This window comes from Bombus fervidus, chromosome 1 (genome assembly GCF_041682495.2).
Source record: "Bombus fervidus isolate BK054 chromosome 1, iyBomFerv1, whole genome shotgun sequence".
NCBI classification, from domain to species: domain Eukaryota; kingdom Metazoa; phylum Arthropoda; class Insecta; order Hymenoptera; family Apidae; genus Bombus; species Bombus fervidus.
The window spans coordinates 14342392-14367079 of NC_091517.1; the positions used below are offsets into that span (position 1 = coordinate 14342392).

General features: G+C 38.2%; 1 protein-coding gene across 2 annotated transcripts in view; it reads right to left on the bottom strand.

Moving 5' to 3' along the window:
• Window positions 1-24688, bottom strand: part of Sema2a (Semaphorin 2a) — a 559198-nt gene that overhangs the window by 438527 nt on the left and 95983 nt on the right. The window contains exon 1 of one of the 2 annotated variants that reach the window (XM_072003203.1): window positions 22190-23254. The exons of the other annotated variant lie outside the window; for it this stretch is intronic. The gene's annotated coding sequence lies outside the window, so the exon portion shown is untranslated. Of the gene's footprint in view, window positions 1-22189; window positions 23255-24688 lie in introns of those variants that run through there. 2 annotated transcript variants of the gene reach the window in all.

Below are 24688 nucleotides of genomic sequence, written 5' to 3' on the forward strand. Positions count from 1 at the left end.
AAATCATACGAGCCACCGATTTCTGATTTAATGACGCGAGCTGCCGTTTCCCATTACTTCTAATTACTCGCAATTACTCGCAGTCTTTGGACGCCTCGTCCGGATACGTATACATCATAGAAGTTTCATTTCGATACGAGCAAAATATCATTTTTAATCAGGCAGAAGAACGAACGAGCAAAAAACGACTGTATCCTTCCGACCCGTTTGCGGCGATTCTCTTTGCCAAGTTATTACACAGCAGCCACGACGCGACCATTCCGCGGCTCGAATACAATTTTTCAATGCCTATATAATCCGCGACACATTACACGGAAACTGGTACTCGACTCGATTCGTTTCAGATTTCTCTGTAACACCTCTTGCGTTTCCTTTTTTAGAACGTTTTCTGTGCGGCGTGACGCACGAAGGGAGTAAGAACGAGCAACAAGCTTTCACGAGTACGCCCCGGTTCTTATTATTTCAATAAAAATCGTCGCCACGACCGTGCTCGACCATTATTCAAATTATAAACTTGTATAACAATGGAAACGTTACTCTCCTCCACTCGTTTTTTCCCCGGTTCCCTTGCACCGTCCCTACTTCTCGAATTTCGTGCCCAGGGTAGAGCCCCCATTCTTCCCGTTGCTAACGTCGAGACTTCAGCTTCTTCGAATCGAGTCGAGTACATTTACGAAAGTACCCGCATTCACACCTTCCGTGTACGGCGGTGAGCAGTCGCACGCACAGCGCAGACTACGAAACAGGAAGCTTCCGAATTCTTTTGTTTCCAAGTCGCGGCGCGCCTTCCCAGCGGCGACCGTGTTGCTGCTGACTCGCTGCTGCTGCTGCTGCTGCTCGTTAAAAAACGAAAGGGGCTCGGCTGGTTTGTCCATGCTTTATTTTCATTTCATCTTCCCCTTTCTACCGTGGCCGCTCATTTTCTCGCGCTGTTCGAAAGTAATATGCTACCGCTTAGTAACAATATTATGTCTGGATACGTATGTGCGTCTCGTCGTCGAGAGGGAAACAGGAAGAGAAAAGAACGGGAACCAGAGAGGGTAGAAAAGGGCGCGCGGTAAACAACCAACGCGCTGGACGTCCAGGATTTCACGGTGAAATTTTCCTTTCCGCTCCGACGAAACAAAACTGTCGCTCGCCTGGCTCGCCCTCTTATCGTCGCGTACGACCGTCCGCCGCGCCACTTTTTCCCGCTTTTCCGCTCCGCGAATTTCGCTGCCAAAACCGTCTACGATTCAATGACGTTTAGTCGACTCGCGAGATTATTTTATACGGAGCTTGGACTTGCACATGGACTTCTAACAATGTCGTAGAAATCCAAAGGCGGAGTTTCGAATTCAAGTAGACTCGGTCGTTGAACGAGTGACGAGGAAATGTTAGATTAATTATGAATAATAAAGTGGTAAATTAGTATTTTCAAGTGACTTTTTCGATCCAGATTTAAATAAAAGTTCTCGCTTAAAATGCAAATGGCGTGAAGTTATGTAACAAACGACACATTCAAATGAAGACCGATTAAACAGTAGGATACACGAAAAGCAGTTAATTTTAATATGTTAATTTATTTAAATTGCAACAAGTGCGATTGTAATATCGATTTCTTTTGAAGTATACTGCCTCACAAAAGTATTTTTGAGTATTTACCACAGACAACATTCGTGTTCATATTATGTGTGTTACATAGAAAATCTTGAAGTTTCATTAGCACTGTGGATACGTAAAATTTGAAAATAATCGAAAAAAACAATATATATATAGAAATTGCAAGATATTCATTGCAAACGTGTATCTGGTAAAAAATTTATATACATTAATCCATTTTAAGTATATAATAAACGTTAAATAAATATTGAGATTATAAATATTGTATGTAATGGACTATTTAAATATTTCTGTGATCTCTGCAAGATACATATCTTGTACTAAATATCTTACAACCGTTATATGTATTTTGAGATTCGTTCCAAAATTCATAAATACAGTTATGATAGTCGACTCTCGTAACAGTGCTAATAAAAATTCAAAATGTTACGTATAACACACATGATGTATTCATAACAGATGCCTACAAGTGTTCCAATACTTTCAATCTGTATATCTGAATGTCTAATAACATAAAAGATTTCGTGTAGTATTCTTTGACGTTCGTTAGCTTGACGTCCAATCTTTTATCGAAAACATCGACCACTTGACGACATTCGTCTCATAGTGAACGCTGCCTCACTCGAGATTCAGTGAACGCAATAATAATTGCTCCATGAAATCGATATAATGCGAGCCGGAAAAAACCGTCTCGATAAAAGGAAATATGCACGGGAATGGTCGAATGTGAATTCGAAGATCGAGTGGAGGTCGTATAAGTACAGCGAATACCCATTCATCGGTTTCTTCTCGCAGTAGACCGCTCTTTCGCTTTATGAGCGGCGAGGTAGAGGAGAAAAGGCTGCCATTGTCGACGGGTTCCACAATGTAAAGTAATGAGTTGCTTGATTCAACACAAAGAGAGGGAGAGATGCATTAAGGGTAAATATGACCTCAAAGAACTGTATGGAATCATCTTTCTCTGAAATATAACGATATATTGTGTTTGAAGATTGCGGTTACGATCTATAATTTTATTATCAACATATGAGTCAACGTCAACAAAATATGACGCACCAGCATGGTATATATGGTGAATAACTGTCATATAGAGTAAAACTGATGCTGTACAGATTTAGGATGATTTATAAGAATAATAGTATGTATTATTAGACTGTGATGTATGACATGTACAGTTTTTCGGTTTGCTTTTTATAAATGTTTATTAATGAAAGGTCTGTTTCATTGGGATTGATGGATTACCAGCGAGGCACCATGTCTCTGATCCTATTTTAGATAAATATTTGTAGTTCTACCTGGTTATTCATTTTCAAGATTGATATCGTACAACTTAGAGTAGCAACAGCGAATAGTACATTTACCAGTAGAACTCTAAACAACTACAGGAATATTACTACAGGAGTAGTGTTATCATAACGAGTCAGGTTAAATTTATATATAAATCATACAATCAATGTGAAAGATCTAAAACGTTGGAACATACGCTTCGTTAACAGACTAATACATTATATAAACAAATATCTTTAATTGTTTCAATGAGGAAATCGTTAATAAATCACGAATAGTCAAACAGAATATTAATGATATAAAAATTACAAATATTTCAGAATCTATGTAATTTTAACATGCATTGAACGTTGTATCGATACTGAAAGCATGAAACTTTATAGAATCTTTAGAATTTTTGTGGCCTCTGAAGTACACAGTCTTTTCATAAGATCCTCGACATTTCTAGGATGTTCAAAGCCCTTAAGACCTACGAAACCTCAAAGATTTTTTTGAACTCCAAGGCCTTTTGGTTCTTTAAGAACTTCAGCTTCACGGCATTCTTTGTGCCTATTAACAATGCTTCGCCATTAATACCAATTCTCATGCTTTGAATCTTTAATATCAGTTTCTGCGATCCTAATAATTTGGTAACGTCTGTCTTGCTGCTGACGTTCATAGTATCAGCTACTACAATATTATATATCTACGATATTAGTTTTCACAATTCTGATGACCTCGATATTCACTTCCTCAGTTCTACTGTTCTCGATTATAACTTCTAGGATTCCAGTATGCTGGTATTTGTCTCTTACGATTCTGATATTGTCTGTATAGATTCTCCTGACCCCAGGATCTTCGACTGTTACGACTTAGATGTCTTCAATTTCGAGTCACGCGGACGTAGAATCTTGAGAATATCAATTTCCGTATTCCCATTGTCCCTACTATTTGTTCTCATAATTCTGATATTGTTATCAGTGTCATTTAATTCAGTTCTATTATCTATAGTTTCTAACACTAGAGTTACTACATTCCTCTAATCAATGAATATAATAATACACGTTTATATAGTTGAATTAAGAATTACAAGAATAAATTTCATTATTTAAGGAGAAATAAATTTAACAATTTATATCACCAAAATTTTGCGATTACTTTCTTGCAAACTTTTGATACTGGACACAACTAATTGTAAGATGAAATTAAATAAATCGTATAACCTTCTGTAATAATTAATCTTCATATTTTTCTTCAGAAAAAGAATGAAACAGATCACGTCAAATATCGTAAAAAATTCCATTGTCCATCGAATTTTATGCCCGTGTTTGTACGCGCGTGTTTTCCAAATTAAAAATTGTTGCTTCGCGTTAATTTTTCGATTAATGGCGAAACCTTGATATATTAATGATTCCGTCCTTCAGTGACATTGTTCGTATGGATCTATCACCGGGGATTTGGTAGTTCTCGGTCAGGATATCGCTATAATACCCTTGCTTCACCTCTTGCTGCCCCTTAACAACAGTTCAATTAGTTCCGACTTAACGGCTTTCAGTTCCGGTGACTCGTGACCGGAATCTTGGACAATTATTCGTTGGGCGGAAACTGCGTAGCATGAATTTTCGCCCCTCGTCGTATAAATCTTTTCTGGGCACTAGAGACTTTCTCCTGGATGCGAACTTGTCTTCAAGCTTTAACACGCCCTAATGACTTCGCGCCATGATATTGTATAATTCATTTATTAAGAGTATATTAATAAAGCACTTGGTCCCTTATAACCAAAAATAGGTTACATAACTAGCGATTCACATTGGATAAAATATTAATCTTATTGGCTCAATAGGCAAACTGATCAACTCATTTATCAATTTCTTATATTTCATTACACAAGTATATGATTAATATTCGTTGCCAAAGTAAATTTAAAAAATAACGTTTACCGATGCCACCACCTTTTCCTGTTCATCGATTTATAAAATTGATCAATGTGTTTTTTGAACGGTTTAATTAGTCTGATAATTTGGCAATAATGCATCGATTGTCGATTGTTTAGACAGAGCATTCAGATGAATAGGAAAAGAAAGTAAACATCAAAGTCAATAAATAGTGATATAAATTTGCTAAATCAATAGTTATCCAAACTTAATAAAAAGCACAAGAAAACCTCGACAAATGTTTTTATTCATCCGTTGAAATTATCGATAATCAAGCAATTGGAATTGCAGTAGACGTCTGACATGTACTGTACGCATTCTACTGTAACGAGGACGCGTATCATAAAACTCGTATAACATACCATGATTCTTCTAATATTATTCATTCGCTATGATATAATATCACAATTTCATACGTAGATTAAATAAACGAACCTCGCGAACACGCTTCGAATCTTCGCTGAAAATACTTCACCGGAAAAGCAATAAACAAGGTGTGAGATAAACGGGTCAGCTTACGCTCTCGAGCTACAGAGAATCATTAAGATGTCAAAAAAGCTTGCGTGTTGCGTCGTCCAACACATCGTCTCGCGCTGACGTATAGAAAAAGATCGAATATAGAAAAAGTGGGAGAAGTAGAAGATCATAAAATCAAGTATACTGGAACGAAACGCAAGTTAGGGGTGGCTTAATGTGTTTGCGCGAAAGCACGAGTACCTATCCGGAAGCGTCTAGGAAATGAAATACCGTTGCGTACGTAAACGAGCTGTCAGAGCTTCTCTCGAGTAAATAACTAACTTTCTTGGCTCCGTATAGCGTCTTAAACCGTCACGAAGAGAGCTCGTTACGTGCTCGATGTCCTCCGTTTCGCAGCGTACTTCTCTATCTGCTACGAACGAGAAAGCTAATGCTCTGATTACGAAGCGTCTACGACTTTGCTGATTAGAATCGTCGAGTAAGTTATAATCGCCGCGCGATATTTGCACAATCAGATTTACAAACAGCGGTAATTACACGTGAGAGCGGTACTTGATGGAGCTGTAACTCGCCGAGCTTTCCTAGCCAGTTGCATTTTCGCACAGAAGCGACAATTCCACCGGAACTGCTTGCTTTCACAGAATATGTAGAACGTCCGGTAAATTGCTAGTACCACTGCGGAATTACTATATATACCAATGCGATTGGTTAAATCGAAAATGGAAATACAAATTTGTTCGTTCGAGAGTTAACAGAGAACATGTCGAAAGTTGATATTTTGATAGGCAGGTAGTTTTAGGGAAAATATTTGATACATATTTTTTTTTTTTCATCGATCCCAATATCTACGTTAAAATAGCGAAATCCCTCGAAATTGAGCATTCATATAGATTTTCAATATAAATTGACAAGAAGAATATTTTGGCATAGACCTATCGTGTAAATTAATGGGAGGAGCACAAATGTAGCTGGAATTTAAATTATTAAATTTAACTTGAAGAAAGAAAATCACAGTGAAGATCGTTTTATATTTATTGTCTTTAACAACTTTGTATTTCAAAACATGGAGTACAAAGCTTCATAAAGTGATAAGTCTATTCTGTACCTCGTCTGTATAGTGTCACATTTAGATATGTTTGAGACGTTTCTAGAAAATAACGTACAATGTCGTTTTCATGGAGAGAATATATCTGACGCAATGAGTATTTTATGAAGAAACGCCGCGCGAAGACGGGAGAAGAGTCAACGATTTTTCTAGTGGCAATAAAGGGACTCTCTGAGTCAAGCAAGACAAAGATTTATGGCTGGAACGTGATCTTATTTTGCCCGAGACTCAACGAAAATCGTTCATAATGGAGAAAATGAGACGCGCGTGGGAAAGCTTGTTATCGAGCTCAATTAATCGAAATACCGCGCGTTCTAAGCGATTCAAATTAACAGCCGCTCTTTATCAAACCCGTGTCTCGTTACCTACATCCAAAGTATTAATCGACAGAAAATTTGAGATCAAAACCGATTGAAAACACTTTAAAACGAATTCTGATAATTCTCATTTTCCTTTATAAATATTTTGACGAATCGAATAGACATGTCGTTCAAAGAGAATTAATAAAAACGAAAAGGGCAATGGTACCTTAGGATTTGTAAAATACGGAGAATCAGCAGTTATGAACCAATGCATAGACGTCATCATATATCGAAGTAAAAGAGTATTAAATACGATTATCCGTAGCCGTGGGACTTGGCGCACCCTCAAAAGCAGTTATTAACCGTTACCATAAAAGAAAATAGAAGCTTACGCGCAGCTTCTGATAATAACGTGAACGTGATATTAATTATTCTTTTTACGTAGCCCTGGGTCTGGTCTCCAAGGATTACACGTTACATCGCCAACACAGGTTACATACGATCAAATGGAGCAGTATTCGGATTACACATCTATTCGTTTAGTCAGCGATCAGATATCTGGAATCGATTATCCGACTCTCTTTACAAGAATTAATCCGTCTAATTAAAAGGTACGATATGAGATTAGAGTAAATATCTCCCAAAATATGTCAACGTGTATTCTAGCGAATAATCGAACGAGAATAGAATTATCGTCTGACAGTTACATAGAGAATAACAGAGTTACTATTATAAAATACAGTTCTAGAGAGGATTTTACGAAACCGGACGATTAAAATTTCACGGGGAAAGTGCGATCCCGTGAAAAGTGAGAAGCGACGGAAAAGTTTAATTTCCTTGTTCCAGGTTTCACCAGCCAGTGTCTAAAACTTTCTTGGCGGTTTAATTTTAACCATTGAAATTTGACAATGCGCGAACGCTCACACGTAGATACACACGCGTGCCGGACTCGTTGGCCAAGTTTTATTAAAATAGTTCAAATTCATCGTGGAATTTCAGCTATCCCCTTCGAAGAGCAATTCCCTCTTATCGTCCAGGATATCGTTGCGCGAACGTTCGAACGACGCGTCGCTCCATTCTTGACCGACTACCAACTGCTTTCTATCGGTGCGCCGTCGACGACGTGGCGGATCTCCTCTTCTCGAAACTTTTATTTTCGAGCTGCCGGCAGTAATCCATTCTCGACGCTTCAAACCAGGAATCATAACTTTGAAACCTCTCTTAATTCGCTGTCCGTAGCCCGTATCGTCTTCCCAACGACTCTTCCTCTTATTTTCAAACGGATTACTCAACGTTCAAACTTTCTCCGATTCAATAAAAGAAATTGTCCGGCGTGTGGCGAGCGGATTTGTTAATTTAATGATTCTGCTTGAAGTGACAGCAGACGGCGAAAGTTTACCAGAGCCCTGGAGTTTCGCCGGTTCGGCACTGATAAGGAGCAACCGACTAAAATTGGATTCATAGTTTACAGACTGCATTTTCGTCGAACTTAACTTTTCCATTTAAGAGGACCTCTCCTTTTCCTTTCACGGGCTAATTCCTTTCTAAAAACATCAATCTTCCAAGAGAGTTTAACTGGCTCTACGAACTGCTTAGATTTACCATTTCGTCAGAAAGTCCAATAGAAGCGGCCATTGGCCAAGCGGTGTAAATGCTATGAATGGAGTGGAATGGTTGAGAGATATACTTTGAGTGAAGTTGAAGTTTGTGCGAAACTACTTCGAATATACTAGTATATCTGCTGAATATGATTTGCTTGATATGATTTTGAATATAAGAAAATAGATAAATTCCACATTTAATCCTAATATGATCTTTTCGCGTTACAATCTTGCCACTGTTTCGATAAGTAAACAATTTTAGGAAGGACTTTAACATAAAACGTAGGTATATTGATGATGAATCTCCCACATTTTCTTCTAACTTAAGTAATTTTTTAACGATAACCAAACATGACTGAATCGAATATGAATCTACTTTTCATTATGAAATTCTATTTCAGGTTCTGTATTTCTTTTTCACAATATGAAATTTTTGTAAATTATATATCTTAATACGCTTGAATTTAATCAATTAATAATATATTATTAATATTAGTATCTACTAACTAATATAAATAATTAATATAAATGCTACAATACAAATGACTGTAACCATTCTATATCTCCACATGCTAAAGTAATAGTTAAAAAATGACCTCGATCGCTAAATTTTCACTTCACAATATTTAGTAACAACCATCAAAGAGAATCCTACAGCTGACACATCGATCAGTATCGATGCAAAATTCAGAACAAAACCATTTTCCCTATCATTATCTTGTACAGTCCCCACGATAAGAATTCACAAAGGGCTACAAACGACTAGCAGGCTTTTCCCTTTTTAAAAGGGCGAAGCACGGAACGTGGAAGTGATCAAATGACATATGACAAGATGAAAGGATCCGGGAATATCTGTTTCGAGGCGAAAATAAAAAACTGAAAGAAGCAGATACGATAAGAAATTGGGCGTAGGTCTGGCAGACACGTGAGATTGTGAGTACGAGAGCAAGACGCAAGATTGCATATAGCGGAGTCTATGGTGAGATGCGTCCATGGTGCGAGTGGAAGACGGGGGTAGAAGATGTCGGAGGATGAGGGCCAGGCCAGAAGGACGGCTTATGGATTCTCCCCTTCCTTCATCCGAACTTTCGCGTGGTAACCCTTGGTATAAAAGGCTGGGTGGTGTCAGGACAGTTAGGTCGTCGACGTGACCCAAGAGTTCGCCTGGAACAACCTCCATTTGTACGGGGAATTACATCCGCGTATGAAGAAAAGTATCTCTATAGCGTTCTGTAAATCCAGAGGAAAGAGAAAGAGGGAAAAATGGTTTACCAAGAAAGATCACCGAAGAGAGAGGTCAAGGTGGGATTAAGATAAAAATTGAACGATGGATTTAATAAGAGAATTTTGTACGTGCCGACATGTTTCGAACGAAAATAAATACGTTGCGTTTTGGCAATTTGATTTCATATTTTTCCAGAATGCTTAATTGAATGGTGAAATTTTGTAAAATTTCTTTTTATAGCGTCTGATCATTGTGAGCAGAATAAAAGGATTTATTTAAAATAAAAATATATATACAATATTTGTCGAAAATTTCGAGTAAGAAAAAAACATTTAGCAATAAAACACAGGGAACCGATAAAATAAATATCAGTTAAATCGCGGTTAAAAATTCAAACAGGAACGTTACCAAAATTTTTATTTGTTCTGCAATTTTTATTTTTCCACGTCAAATATATTTCGTAAAATATTCAATTGGATCTTGACAAGTGACATAAACATTTAGCAATATTGGCATCGCTTTTTGTTATTGTTTAACCGAGCAGGGATAGCTTCTGGCATTTTGTTAAAGTTTTATCAAATGATCACTTGATTCGATGTTTTATTTTCACGTTCATCCGTAACTGTGCTCCAACGTAAAATGCACCCGCTTTTTATCGTTACACGGATCCATAAATGAGATCACGCGCGTTTGTACAAAAAAACGACCCGGATTTAAGTTCCAAAATGCGACCACATGAGAATGTATAAGTAGTGAAAAATCTCTAACAACGAAGACCGAGATCCAAACACTTGTTTTATTCATTGAACACGCTACGACAATACAATTTATTGTCTATCGAAATATCGATTCAGAATGAATAGTGTTTAATGTCGTATTAAAGTAGAATCGCGTCACGAGCGAAGAGCTCAAACGCGTAATATCATCGCAATAATTCAATGGAACGTGCAAAATGATCTGCATAATCGGAGAATAGAGCGGTACGGAAAGTGGCGTTAGGTAGGATTGATTACTTCCAACGTGATATTGCGCGCTTATTTAGCATCCATCACCATTTGTTTTCTTTCGGTATAGTTCAACAAACCCGCTATAGTCTGATAATAGTTACCATATCGATGCACATATGCTGTTGACTTGCGTGAATATGTATTAACACGGAATCCATAATTTTAGTGTCGTAAATTATCCTCTACCTATCGAAGATAGACACTTCTATGAACGGAAATAATTTATTTGTTAATCAAAATTCGATTTTATCTATTTGATCATGAAAGAAAAGGAAGTAGGAAGCTGTCGAAAATTTTGTATTCGTCTTGTGAAACTTCAAAGCAACAAATCTTAGCCCAAGTTAATCTAATATCAACGATCGATGTGTTAGAAGTTAATCAGAAATTGAACAGATCTTCCATATTATTTTTCAAGATATTTGTTCCTCGAAGGATTAATCCGCTGGAACATGAACCCAGTGAACGTAAAAATATACCTCTTCGAGAATCGCATTACACGCTTCTATCGAAGTTCAACAGGCTCGAAAAACGGCGACATGTATGGGAATTACGGTTTGATCGATGGTTACAGGCATTTCAAGGTGGCGCGTAATATGCTCGCGAATGGAAAGGAGGGCTGTATTCTACACGATTTTCCGAACCGCCATACGGCAACTTACCCCTTCGAGTCCTTACAACCCTTGTCTGATCGCAACCCCTCTGTGGTGTGATTTTTAATGACCGCTGTTAGGATCTTTGTCTGTGACAAAAGTAGTAGCAAGGTAAACGCCACCGCCTCGCTACGACGACGATTTATGAATGAAAGAGAAATATTGCCGGTATGTATGAAAACCGGCGCGAATTGAGAGATCTATCGCGTTGACGGACATAAAACATTTATTTGCTCGGACAATACGTTAAACAAACACGACCATTCGGTAAACTTGCTTACGCGTTATCTGGTCGTCGCGTGACTACAGCTGTCCATCACGGTTGACAGCATTATTCGCCAGATTCTATCGCCGATATCGCTTCTATCTTCCGCGAGATAATCATCGCGGCCATTGTTAATTATCAATATATGATCGACCGCGAGCGAATTTCGAAGAATACCATGGATATTTCGCGACCGAAAGCTGATAGCTTGCGGTAGTGGAAAATATTTTCAGCGCTGTAACGGTGCAAGTGACGCAGAGGACAGGGTAAACAAAGAAACGTCAAACGAATGATTGGTACATAACAAACGAGAAGACAATCACGATGCACTAGGCTTGAAAAATCAAGCGAAACGCGGAAATAAAAATTAGATATACGCAATAAGAAAGATTAGACGCGAGCGAGATAAAAGGTCGTCCAATTTTCCAATGGGGGTCCTTCAAAGACAGCCAGCACATGCTTCTGACATGGTCATAAACAATATCAACAACCATCGTCGCTCCCATTCGTCTTTTCAAACACAATTAGATCCTTCCCAGCCTGTTTGGAACCTTTGATCTTCATATCCGTGATATATGAACTACGTGTCACGTTTATTGACGTTAATCGTTCACTCTCTCCAGTCTAGAGAAAATATTTTCTTTCTACGATGATAAAGAACTCGATCGTGGGTCGTGTTAAGCTAGAATTTCCTATAAGTGTCAAACATATGTGTTCGGATACTTTTAATTTGATACAGCGTTCACTCAGGAAGATTCCCTGTCAGTGCGAAGCGATCGTATTACGACAAGTACATTGGAGAAGTATAATATTTAAACGATCTTCATCTGTTACATTTACACCAAACTATACGTCCGATACTTGTAGACAATTCCATTTATAGACACTGGAGACTTCTGAGTAGAACCTTGATACAATTTGTAACTCGATCAATATATCTGTTTATTTCCAAAGGCAACACGGTACTAGGATAGATGTGGAAATGTCGGGCAAACCGATTGTCGGCCTCCTGCGAGGTTTCTACGCACAAACACCATATTTTACAGTATCAATCATAGAATGCAATAAACGGGTCCAACGAAGGAGAGAGCAGCGTTACGTTGCTAAGATACAGAATCGGTTAATGGCACTATTATGTCTAGGCTGGCCAAACTCTAGCGAGGCAGGGGCCACCACGGGGGTGGCTGACAGAAGGGGTGGCAGGAAGGGTAGACGGTTGGATGATGTCGTCGCAACGTGCTACCAGCTGTGACTTATGACGTATCACGGCGAACGAACAACGCCGGGCACCCCGTTGGTGGGCTTCAAAACTGAGCCTCGCGCGTTCAATAAGCCATGATTTATCGAGAAGCGCATTACGTGCAAGCTTTAAATTCTTTTTTGCAGTAATAATACACCGGCCAAGTGTGTTCCAAGTATATAATACACAGAAAAGAGAACGACGATGAAATCGTAGAAATGAGAAAATAACGTATAGCTATATAGCGCGAGATTAATTCGGGGCAAAGGTGTGTCGCGGGCGAGTTCCCGAGAAACTCTCGACACCGATTCTAAACCGAGTTCGCTTTGATTCAGCGCGATAAATTCTAATGGTACACGATGAACGATAGGATTACGTGACGTGGAACGAAGAACGGCCAGGTTAGTAATCAACGAGATTTCAGTTGCTTCCGAGAATTCGTCGCGGCGCGAATTAACAGAGACGGGGAAAAGCTTCGCACCGTGATATTAATGCATTACTTTAATTATGAAATATACTGCGACTAGAGAAACGTTACGACGATTAAGTAAATAACCCGTATTTCATTATTACGCTCCTAATGCGACGAAACGTTACGAGCTACATACATCGGCCGCATTAACGTAACGAAATCGCTGACGAGATATACGACACGTGAAAATCTCGCGATGAGTCATAGTCGCAAGATTAATTACCCTTTCGCTGCTACGTTTGCAATAAACATTACCTGATCGTTGATCAGAAGACATCAATCTTGATTCGGCGATAAATGAAAATTTAAAATTCTTTCAACGACAGAGTTCGAGAGGGACCACGTTCGGACAATAGTCTAGTCCAGTCGCGAGACATTTTCATTATGGTATATCATCTCGCGACACTGCGTGATCCGATTATAGCAATTCTCGCAGACGAATCGAATCACGGACGGAAATAAATTTTCTGTTCGATACGATCGTCTTTGCCTACGTTCGTACGAAGGGTGATATAAAAACGGCAGCGATACTGGAACATTATCGGCAGATTAAACCGCCGTTCATTTGCACGTCTGCTACTTGAAAAGTAATTACCCCGTTGTCATCGACAGACCACCATTGAGCCACGGGGAGGCTCAACAGCTGCGAGGGTGAACCTCTTCATTATTTTCCAATACCTTTGCACTCGAGGCTGCTATCTCTCAGAACATAAGTGCCGGCTTTATATTCGGACGAACGGGTAAGAGTTTCGAGAAATTAGCTGAACAATTATGTATTATATTCCGTTACTCGTGAAAACAAATCTCTTCGAGCGTGATTCTCGAGTCTCGATGATCTCTTGTCTCGTCCCTCCTAAAATTGCCAAAATAGGGATCGAATAAAAGAGAAGGAAAATCGACGAAATAGATGTTTACAAATATTCAATCCACTGAATATCCATCGAAATGGAAAGTTGAACGTACGCTGCAGATAAATTGAATCTCAAAGTTTTGATAAGGAAAATATATTCAAATATTTGTATAGGTTTAAAAGCGGCTCTTATAAATCATTGATGAGCATTTTAACAGCTGCTGAGAAGTTGTTCATCATATCGCGTATGTAAGTATCAGTGACCGTGTTTATATTCGCATTAGCAATATTAATAGCCATAATACCTGCAAATAATCACGAGCAGAAATAATGGATTGACTAATCGGTGTTAGTAACGCAATTTGTAAACCAATATACTAAAATAAACGGCCATCGCGTTCAGTTAATGGAAACAGATCCGCTTGAATTTCCAAATGAAGTTGGAGATAACCAAGGTTTGGTAAATAGCTATACATAATCAAACTGATAATTAACAAAAATAAAAAGAAATATGATAGAAAACTACAACGGAACTTCCTTTTCTTATCTTTTCCTTCTATTTTTCTACGTTTCCTCGTTTTAAGCCAAACACAACTAAGTTAATATTAATGCATACGATTTCCTACTTTAACTATATATTTAAAAAGGTTCGTCACTGAAAATTAAAAAGATCTAATATATCAATTTTTCGTAAACATTCTTTGTAAAAAAGTACCATTCCATCCCTAATAATTATTAAACAAGCAAATTTTAACGTGATACATGTAAATTTGTACAACAACAGGCAATTTGTGAGAGACTAGAGAAACATTATGAAGAGCCGTCGTAACTCGTGAAATTTCAGACAAAGCTAGTGTGCTTCAACACTACGCCACGTAACATAATTCCGGATTATCGTTTAACCCGTTAATTCGGAAATATGGAGCGAATTGCGTCAATGGGGAGGGGCTGAAACTTCTCGCAAAGTTCTCTTGTTTTTCGCCTACGCTCGCGATAATTCTTCAGCGAGGATTATGTGCGGTACGTCTGTGTAAATCGGAACGCTTCTACTGTTCCCAAACGGTTCGTGCCTTACTCTCACTCTCCTATGCCTTCTCACTGAGTGTTATCCCTGCTTCAGCTTTCTTATCCTCTCTCTCTCTCTCTCTCTTTCTCTCTCTCTCCCTCTCCCTCTCTCTCTCCCTACCTAGTAAGCTCGTTCGAGCTTTCTCCCGTTGCTGAGTAAACGCTTCAAACATGCACACTTTGAAGTCGGTCGCTGGTTAAATAGCCCAACGGGCCAAAGCAGCCGTGCGCACACCACGATGTTTTGATTCGAAACACCCTCGGACTGTATTTAGAAGAGATTGCACGTTTGAACGGTGGAGATTGCCGGCTTCCCGATTATTATTAGCACGTTTAAATAGAACACGGTCCAATATACGCGATAGGTGTGGGAAGTGAAAGGGTAAACGTGACCGATCGCGCGACAACCGGTATTTAACCGATACGAAATCCTGCAATTTCGTACGATGGGAAACTGGAACTGAAATCAATGTCTACGAGCGTCCACGTGCATACGAGATGTCGTTAACGGATATTAAGATGAGAATAGAAATTATAGTTAGGAGAATTAGTTGAGGAAATTGTAACAGTGAAACTGCAATCGGCAGAGACGAGCAGAATTTGGACGATTAAAAATCTTGGTACAACTGGTTATATTGCGAAGCAACTGCTGTAGCAGAAAACGGGGCGAACTGGTTTTCGTCCGATCAGCAAAGTTAAGCTACAGTGAGCACGGTTTAGCTTATATGCTATAGAACTACATGGGTGACTATTTGGAAACTCTGTGCTCTATGCTCGGTGGATCGAAACCCATTCTAAATTCTACGCTCTCCGTTAAAACGCCAATGGAAATTGATATCGATTTACACAATGAGAGAAATATCCAATGAACGATGAATTTTACAAAAAATATAGAGGAATATTTCAGCTTAATCTTATTACGATATTATTCCAAGTTTCTTCTGCCTAATCTTGCTTTCGTTTCTTTGAAAATGTTTCCTTATTCGTGAAAAAAATGAATTTGATATTTATAATCTAAGTTTACATAATGTCTTCATGTTTGTCTATTTGAAATAGGGAGTGTATTAAAAAATAAGAAACGTGATTGAAAGAGACCTCAGAAACATTGAGAACAATTCGAATGCTCAATCCTACACCATAATTAATTTCCATTTTCAGTGTTTATGAAAGATCATACATATGCAGTATTTACTTTTACTCGCAGTCAACTATAAAAGAACTCGCACAGACATAGTTACTAATCTGAACCCTCCCTCGCCAAGTGTAGCACATAAATGTCGTTAAGAAAGAAATTCGATTAAATCACTTGCCTGACAGATTCTTTTGAAATCGCTGGTACGACATTAATATGCCGCAAGCGTAACGAGCACGTCGCGAGATAAGATCGAATGATGCATCCCATGCTTTAAAGCCGCAGGACCACTGCATTCGAACGCAATCGCGATCCTTTATGCGTCCTCTGATGCGATTAGATGAGAACGAATAGTTGTTTCGTGTAGGGTACTTGAACTACGAGGGACGATCTCTTTGTGGGGAAGTTTATCGCGTAAGCACAGAATAAAATGACATTGTGAATTTTACGAAGACTGTAATTTAGCCGTTGCCTCCATGTACAATTATGTTTTCAGACGTAATATATTACAAAACGTGTATTTTAGAGGATGTAAATACAAAGATTTCTATATTATTAAATCGTATTAATTATTAAATTATATTGTCAGGCAATTTTAAATTAAGATATAATTACAGTAATTGACATCCATAGTAAACACAATGAATCTTGTTTATTAGTCATATAATACAAGTGAAAATTTAATAAACGGCTATATTACTATTTAATTAATAAATTAACGGGTACTCTCCAATTGCAATTATAAATGACAAAAATAGACGATGAATTATTTGAATAAATTAAACTCGATTGAGATAACCACCTTCAGAAGTGTTTGCAAATATTATCAGATGTATTCGAAGTACACATCTCGTTCAACGATGTAGTTATGAAGGTTTTCTTGCCGCAGCAGTTCACTTGACCTCGTCGTTGCGCAACATTTTCAAAGGAATCAATGACCTCGAAAATAGAATTTCATTTTTGTGATCAAAACGAGAGTTGAAATGTGCGTAGACATCTATTTCGTATTTATTAATCAATTTTCCGTGTATTTATTATTCATCGAAGGTTTTTCTTTTGTTTCATTCGTTTACTCTCTTATCACTTGAAACTGATCGAAAGGTGAATGTAGTAAAAAGTTATACAATGGTAATGAATTAAATAATTCACAATATATTATTGGAATATGCGAATAAAAGATTCAATCATAATCTTAAACGTGATTAAAAATACATACAATTGCAGGAATTTATTAAAATATTCTTTCGTGCTCATTAGGTATTTCTATAAAATCGGATTTATAACAAACAAGTACTTGCGAGAATTATGCAATTGTTTGCACAAACGGCACATATTTAACAAATTACATTCTGCAAGCTCGATTATTTCACATTACACATGTATAATGTTGCATGATCAATGCTTTAATGAGAGTAAAGTTTCATTAAGAGTATTAAATACTCAACTGCAATCTTCTGAAATCTGTTTCCACGTGATCGAATTAGTTGTCTCGTTAAGCGCAAATGCAATTTTCCACGCTGAAGTTTCGTGCGGCGATCGTGGTAAAATTTTTGATAAAATTAAAAGTTCATTATTCAATGTATGACAACAACACGGTTCTGTAATTGTTTGTTATGTCAGATAATTATTGTTTACGTTTCATTATCTATAGACAAATAGATCCGAAATTAATATAATATATTTATGGTAGAAATTAAAATACTGTAATAAAGTTTGCTCTTGACCAATTATATAAAATTTCCTTTCTCTCAGCTAATGAATTTTCTTTTGATGCTATGATAACGAATCCAAATCCTGAATTAATTTACTATACAAAGGCATTTAATTATAAGAGATAAAGGAAAATAAGCAAAATTTTTAAATAAAATAAATTTGAACTTAATTAATAAGTTTACGGATTATTTCTATGTTAGTTCATTTAATATTTCATACGAAGCATACGGAACATCCTATTAATGATTATCGACAGTTCCAATAAATTCTATTAGTTTTACACCGTATACTTATAAAGAACGGCAACAGGAAACGGCCGTTATTGCTTACGAGAGAACATCGCCTGCAGAACGTGATCGTCAGACTTTACAGGGCGAAATATACGCGAAAAGTTAGTCTTTTTCCAGCAGAGAAGGCACGAGAAGTAATTTGAAGCGAGATCGAAGCGAAGCTTTGATTACCAGCTTGACTAACGAGACTTCGTCCTTACTAGAAAACGGGAATGGCGGTTCGTTCGTTCTCAGCTACCTATCTCCAGAGAATCGATTTAGCAACGGCAGTACCATCGTACCCTGCCGATTCTTCGACAATGAAAGATCGATTTCACATTTGTAATCGAGCGAACGCGACATCAACTACCGCCTTCGCCTCGCAAAGACCGAGAAAAGGAAGGAAAAGAGAAGGAAAAAGTAGTCTAAAGTAGTCAACGCGATCGAAAACGAAGAATTAACGGAAGCCGTTGTTAACTTTAACGTAATCGACGAAACGAAAATTCGGTTGGTGAATTCAACAGGGAGTGTATCGATACGGATCGATGTGCTTCTCTAGTACGCAGCTACGGACGGAGAACAACTCGAGGGAGGGAAACACTTGAAGATTTTCAAACGAATTCGCCCGACTTCGATAACTCAGTTACAAACTCCAGGTTTCGATTAAACGAAATATCAGGAAACCGTTTGCGTGTGGGCGAATGCATTCGTTGGGCAACAGAGTCGGGAAAATTCGCTTTTCTATTAAAAAACCGGTGAATATAATTTTCTGAACGGAACCTCGACATTGGTCAGCGATGCCACCGAGAATTTTATATAGCGATGGCAAAAAGTTTCGTTTGGCTCGTAATTGAATTCGTTCGCGACCAACGAATCGTATAAATATTGTTGCTCGCGAACGATTCGAATATCGAAAATATTTTCATATCCCAAATATTTTTCTTTCCCCGGGAACGCCACGCTCGCATTAGATGCTGTAAAAACCGCGGAAAGATATTCCATCGTTCGCAGTGGAAAAGTTTTTAACTTTTTGTCGTTCTTCGTTAGTAATTCCATGGACGAACGTGCGTCGTAATATACGTTGATACTGCATGTATAATGAACGTGCCAGCCAGGTGTGTGTATCGATTACTTCGAACATTCGGTTCGCGATATTGAAGTAAAAGGATTATGCATATCAATGGCACCAATATTCGGTTACCCGGGTATTCTGACCTCGGCGCGGTCCCAATCCATCGGTGAATCGGAAAAGGGCTGTAAAAGGTATAAATAGACCAAAATTTCAGATCCTCTGATTATCTGGCGAATGGTTTGAAAACGAAGTACGGGAATCGACTATTCCAAAATACTAGTTTTATTTAAGCAGATTATTACTATAATGCGATTTACGAATATAAATGATCGTCTCCCTATTTATATGTTTGTACTACTATATATACTGTATGACGACATGCCGGTTTAATTATTGGTATTTGGATTCTGTACTAATGGGTGCAATATTATTTGACGTTGCTGAAATCTGTTTGAAATTAAATGAAATATAAATTCAATTTAAATAACGACAAATTTTTAAAACAAGATAGGATTACAATGTACACATATGTCTCGTTAAACTTTAATTTGTACAGTTAAATAGAGATATGTTAACAAAAATTTTAATTTGATTTTATAAATCGTAATCGTGAAATATATGATTGACGATTACCGGGATATCGTCCGTTATATGATAGTGAAATGACAATGTTTGTAACGTCTAAAGTATTTAAAGTAACAGTCACAGATTAATGTTAATATTACTAAAAATATTTCTCAAACAATTATTTCTAAATTTTTTATTTTAAAACGTAAAAAAATGTCAATAACTGTCTACATGTTTTTTTGTAACACGAACGACCGCCAACTTCCTGCGCGTAAATAAAAATAAAAAGTACATCAAGCAACACAGTGATTAAACAACGAAGGGAGAAACCAGAAAGAGAAAGAGAGAAAACCCGTTTAAAGGATGTTGCAGCGAATAATGGAAAGTCTGTCGACGTTAAAGCGATCGACGGAATAAATAACTGATGGTAAGCGCACAAAGCGTGTACTGCGCGACTTCACATGTCCTGTAAAGGTATATACGCGGCGGTTGCAAGGACGCGAGGCTAAAAGGTAGTCACCGTAGGGATATATTCTTCTTCCCTTCCCACTTTTCGTATTTCATTCTCAGTCCAGGCTATGAAAAGCTTCGATGCACGCCACCCGGGATGGGGCCATTTAATACATAGGTACATATGTCAAGCAATAAGCGAAGTAGATACACTGAAATCTCATATTCGCCCCGAAGCATCTCCACCCTTTCCGCCAGTAGAAAGGATATCATTTCAATAGATGCTACTCGCTCCTGTTCATCGACTGACAATCTCCCATCCACGAATATCGTCCCGTTAGTGTAAAATCAAACGAGAACCTAGGCAACATTTTATCAAGGATCACGTCGATCAGTCTCACCGTTTTCTCTGCATCGATTTCGTCACCGTATATGTTGCTATATAACCGGCAATATTAACTAATAATATTCCTGGAATTTTCTACGATCGTTGACATTAATGCTTGGAATTTTGCGTAATAGAAGTTTCGTAAATTGGATCGTTGTTAACGGCGAAAGTAAACTTTCACTCTTGCACATATTTTAGTAGCGCTTTTCGAATAAACTGTTTATACAGGGCTATATGAATAGATGAGAGATACAGTTATGAATTTGCGAACGTATATATCGCCGTATCATCGAAGTAGCTATTTATTAACAAGATGAATATGTAAATGATGTATATTATGAATATGTAAATTAAATAAATGGATCTGAACCTTCAATTATCGCTTCGATTGTCCCGAAATAATGTTTTGAGATAGCTTGAAGAGTTTTAAAAGCATAAGCCATAAAGGTATGAGAGTGTTTAAATAAAATTCATGAAACCATTCCAGAGAATAGTCGTGCAATCTAAGAGATATCGTCAAAGGAACATTTCACGTAGCGCTTTCCTTTTCTGCTATCGCTTACAAAAGAGTCCCAGCAGACTGTCCCAGTTTTCAAAATCACTTTAGATGCTTAAAACCTAATCCACTCTGTCCGTAAATGACAGAGATCCGAGGAACAAAAGCATCGAGATGAATACAAAAAAAGAAGATGAGAACAAAAATGGAAAACGGTACACGGAGGAAAAGTAAACCAGAGGAGACTAATTCCAGAGGAAAAAGGCGAGATGCAAACGTGTCGCCGTAGGCGCACTGCGACATTCTTGGGTAAACACGGTGGTTATAGATAAAAGCTTTCAGGGTTTCCCGGATGTTTTTAAATATGGGTTAGTCTCAAGCATACGACAACGAGAAAATAAGACAAAAGATACTTCGTTCTTGTTATTCGAATATATTGCCTGGAACCAGCTAGACATCGAAAATCACGTGTTTGGATAAATACTTGAATTCAACATCATTGTATTAATATATTTTTATCCGAGAATTGATTTTTTATGAATTCCACAGTTTATTTCACGATTTCACGAATTTCTGATTAAAATACAATACAATCGTATTCAGTCGAATTCGATTAAAAAAACCATTTTACGAGCAACGAAAAATAAATCCCGCGTGTTATTCCAGGAAAAATTTCCAAATTGATTGATCAAGATATTGAAAATTTTTTTGTATATTTTTTCGACTAATATTTCCCACAATTTATGTAAACGAAGAATTTAATAAACTATTGCTATATCCAAGGCACGCGTTATCTGCATTTAATATTTGTTTCATTTTCCTAACGATTAATATACATTTATTTATAACAGCGAATTAAAGGATTTGTCGTTTATGTACGATTTCTTAATTAACTCAGGTAGCTTATATTTTACGTGTTAAAATTTCTCATTTAACCCCGTGTGAGAGAATCACGAAGCTAAATCTCTCGAGCTCGTTTAAGAAAGAAAGGAAAGTAGGCATGCTTAAGAGGGACTTTCGTTTAATTAGAAATTTCCATACCTCGAAGATGTCGTGTTCGGCAACGCGTCGCGACTTCCAGCGGCGTCACTCAATTATGCAACGTTAGTGTACCATTTGTGACGGTGTATGATTAATTAATTATGTAACGTAATCAAGGTAACGCGTTACACGTCAAAGCTCGTTCACTTGTACGCACTATCGATGCCGTATCTGGCGAAGAACACTGTCTAGCAACGTTTTCGACGTACCGACGTATCGTTGCACTGGCATAACGTCGCGAGTCACGTTGCATCAAGAAACTAGCTGCACTGTTCGAAACTCCCGCCACGCTCTCACGCGGTTGTTCCTTACACCGGCTGTCACGTAAACATCACACTGTTACTCGACCACAGACACGTTTCGCGATAAATCAACACGACCTCGTACAGCGTGTCGCGAACTCATTCTACGAACGCAGCGGGCGCCACGTAGAGAAGAAAACAAAAACAAGAGTCCCCCGGCCGCAAGCGACACTCGATCAGTCGTCAATGTCACGAATCAGCAGCGATCTTTGTCTTCGAGAATGTCAATTTCTCGTCTGCTGCGTATTTACCGTATACCAGCTTCATGCTCTGACCGCGACTCCATCCACAAACTCGGAATCCTCATTCGCACGAAGCGTCATAAATCCTCTCAGAGAAATATCGTTGCCTTGTAATCGTTTAGTCCGGAGCAATCGCCGACAGACAGCACTGAAGCATGAATACCGCGAGAACCACACTGAACTTAACCTCGATTCGAGTTCGTCGTAGAACACACACTCGACGTTCGACAAATCCGAAGGCTACGATGTCGCGAATATTCTCGTGGCGACGACACTTCGCGACACGATGTGCACATGTGACCGTACCGAAAGTGGGCCACTCGTCGAATTGACCAGAAAAACGGCACGAGTAAACCCGCGCGTTATTATTCGTCGTTCGATAACGATTTCGCGAATATATGGCTCAGCGCAGAAGCAAAAATTCGTAGGCCCTTGTACGATCGTCGAACGACGAAATAGCAAAAGGCACGGAGAGAAAAGGCGCGGAAACCCTCCGCTCGCGAAACGGCCCGGTGACTGAATCGAGCGGTGGACGAGGGACGAGCGACGAGGAAAACAGGCGAGTCTGTCGAAAGGGTGGGGGTAACTGGAAAGGGTGGCTGAAGATACACCCATGCTTTACGCATGCGTATACCGTTCCTTATTCCTTCTCGCTCCTCGTTCGACTGTCCTTCACATTTTCGTTCTCGCTTCCGTCTACGCGGTTACGCTCGTTTCCTCGCTTCACCTCGCTCGCACACCTTCTTTCTCGTCGTTTCATCCTGGATCGTCTTTTCCCTAGCTCTCTCTCTCTCTCTCTCTCTCTCCCTCTCTCTCTCTCTCTTTCTCTTGATCACTCTTCGTAGGCGCACACAGGGTTCTTTAGGCTCGCTACGTGCCTTTATTACTGGCCATTATTTCCCCGGAATGTTGTTAACCGTAACACTACGAAATGATAAATTAATTTGTTCTCGTAGCGGCCTAGGCGGGAAAGTGTATCACGCCAAGGAGGGCTCTGCGCACGTTTTCATAGACGGGGAAAGTTATAGGGTGTGCGGGAAGATACAGTCGCGAGGAGGCTCGATATTGCCGACGAAGACTCGGGTATTCCGTCGATGTTACGTTTCAATTTTTTCCCTCGAATTCGCAGCTCCGTGAATGGATTAATTCGTATGATGAATTTCGTACGTATATGAGTTACAGTATAAAATACAATAAAGTATAAGAGAGAGGTTGAATATTCCACGTAAAGTTTGTATAATTCAGTTTGTAGATTATATATTTATTTTGTATCTGTTTATGGTTACTTAAAGTTTGCATGAAAATCCTGATGATATTTTGAACATTAATTTTTTATAAGCGTTAGTTATGAAAAAGCAAGAAAATTTTGCATGGAACGAAATAGATTATTTAAACGAGATTGCTGTGCTGTCATGCAAAATAAAGATAATAGTAATTTCGCTGAAATAACATAGAAAAAGTAATTGTGTACTGTAAGAAGGCAAGAAGATATAAAAATTCCTACTATAAATAAATACCTACTATAGTGTAACCGTAAAGGCTTGATTAAAAAAAAAAAAAAAAAAAAAAAAATAAAAGAGAATACGTATACCTTTGACGACTATAAAAGAATTATTTTTCCTGATCCTATCATCCATTGCACCACGCCAAGTAAATTCCACGCGATTACCCAACAAAGTAAGCGTTTTTATATCTATTTTTAAAACGAAGCTATTACAATAAAGCCTCTACCTAAAACCATCGATTATCATAAAGTTCCAAATGAAATGCTGAAATCAACTCGAATAAATCCTCTATTACTCCACATCATCCTAATTGAACGTTTCTATAGTACATTTAATATTCGTTACTTCTTTTTAAACATGATATGTTGATATTGTTTCAATATTCTATCGTACGAGCTTATCGATACAAAAATACAGGACCATTAATAACGAATAACTGGACTGGGGTAA